The 2,324-nt window shown below is 37.5% G+C and overlaps 1 pseudogene; it reads right to left on the reverse strand.

The window, feature by feature from the left end:
* Positions 1-1,590: 1,590 nt before the first annotated feature.
* Positions 1,591-2,063, reverse strand: LOC112678360 (40S ribosomal protein S15a-like; annotated as a pseudogene).
* Positions 2,064-2,324: the final 261 nt, after the last annotated feature.

Here is a 2,324-nt window from a genome sequence, read left to right on the forward strand (position 1 = left end):
AGTGAGAGATCTCTTTCCCCTGCCCCAGCCCCTTGCCATCCAGTCCATAGGTTGTGATAGGGGAAGATAGAAATAAGATGTTGATTTCCAATCTATTTTCATTTACTCATTTATTTATTTGCTTATTATAGGTCAACTGATTATTGTGTGTAGGGTACTGTGTTATTTATTTATTTATTTATTTATTTATTTATTTATTTATTTATATTAGTGTTTTCTCTTTAAAACCCAGTTCAGACTCAAGTATTCAGTCATCAGCACGTCTGGATGGCAAGTTCACTGGAAGGATGCTTTGGTGTGTTCCACATGCTTGGAATAGGCTCATAAATAATTGATGCTCATTAAATATTTAATGTTACTGAGGTCACTGAGGTTCATAGCAGACTAGTAACTAAAGCCCTTTCGCTGCTTACAACACCTCTATTTCGGCATCAGCCAAATCCAAGGCTCAGACCTGTAGGTTGGACTGTAATCAGCCTGTTAGGTTGGGGCTGCCCTGTATCTCCATGTGGCTTGATGCAGGAGAGCAAGCAGGAAGCAGTGGTTAGAGCATCAGTCCTGAAAGCTCAGAGGAGTGAGTGACTATTGGAATGAACTCAGATCCTGGGTTTGCATGGAGTGTTCATGCCAACTCTGAGCCCTGCCTCTGGCCTGCTTTTCTTTTTCTTCACTGGCTTTCTTGGGCTGGGCTCATTGGTTCCTGTCATCGGTGTCTTTTAGCATCTTCTGGACTCTATGATTCAGGCCCTTTATTGCCTTTTCTACTTTCTGCCTGAGTTTAAAAATTAAATTTCTTGCTACCTTTTTTTTTTTTTTTCAGTGTAGCCTGGTTTATTTGGAAGAAAAAGCTGAGAAATCTAATTTATATTCTTGGTTCTGGTATTATATGGGTAACATTAGGGAAATCCTGTTACCATGGACTTTTCTACTCCTGGAATTCATATTTAAAAATATTTTGCTGGTGTTGAATTGTTAATGAGCATGTATAATATGCTGGATACTGCATGGGGAATTTTCATGAAGGATCTCCTATCCTAAACATCTGGAGCATCTGGAACACCATGAGAACTTGAATTTAGGGCAGGCTGATCCCTGAGAGCCACACCATATATTGTCTAGTGTAACCTTAGGACACTCTGAGGCTAGCATTGCTAGAGGTCAATTTTTAGTCAAATATTTATTATACAGCTGAGGATATTAAGATGCAGAGAAAGAAAATGACTTGCTCAAGGTTATAGAGATGTTCAGAGGGAGATCATAAATGGGAACCAGTGCCCAGCTTCCAGCTCAGTGTTTTTTCCATTATGCGTCTTTGTTATGATTCTGAATCATTTTGGACATAGTGCAGCCCTGTCAATGCATATATTATGTAATACATCCCTTTACTCAGGTGCCACATAATCTACGCTTACTTAACTTTTTATTGCAAAAACATTCAATCATATACGAAAGTATAGAATAAAAAAGTAAACTTTCATATGCAGAATACCAGCTTGAATCATTACCAACATTTTGCCTCTTCTTGGTTTCATCTATTTTCCTTTTTTAATTGTTAAGTATTTTTTAAGACGTTTTATTTGCACTTATGTATTACATCCCTAGAAAAGGAACCCCCAGGATCTGCCCTCCTGTGTGTTTTCATCTTGCTTCTTCATGGTCCATGATGCCAGTTGAGGTTGTCAGTACAATGAAACCAAACTGGTGGGTTAGGAGCAGATTGTTCTGCCATTTTTCTAGATCTTTGAGTCTTAGTCAAATCTGGAGCTGATCACTCTACACTTGTTTAACCTGTCCATGGGGTTCACAACAATTTTCCCAGCTCTGTGATCATCAGTGATTTCATATTTGCCAATATAAGCATGCTTCATCATCACAGTTAGAAACTGGACAATGACTTTGGAGTGTGGCCTAATGAGAGCCTGGCATTTACCTCTCCTTTCAGCAGTGTTAATGCTCTTGAGAACAGCTGCCAGGGCATTCACTCTCAACGTTATAGCGTCATAGAAAGATGGCAGAAAGAGATAATTGTTAGGTATTTCAAAATAAATCCCAGACCGTATCATTTCTCCTACAAATACTTATGTATATATTTCTAACAGTTATGAAATACCATCATCATACTTAATAAAATTAACAATGATATCCCAAAATTACCCTACGTATATTCTACATTCAATTTTTCTCTAAAAAGTTACTTCTAATGGTTGTTTTTCCTTTTCAAATTAGAGTCAAAATAAGGAGACTGTATTTCATTTGCTGGGCTATGTCCTGAAAGATTTTTTTCTACTGTTTGATAAATCTCCACACTTATTTTTTCTGCTATT

Source organism: Canis lupus, chromosome 29, assembly GCF_003254725.2.
Source record: "Canis lupus dingo isolate Sandy chromosome 29, ASM325472v2, whole genome shotgun sequence".
Classification (NCBI taxonomy): domain Eukaryota; kingdom Metazoa; phylum Chordata; class Mammalia; order Carnivora; family Canidae; genus Canis; species Canis lupus.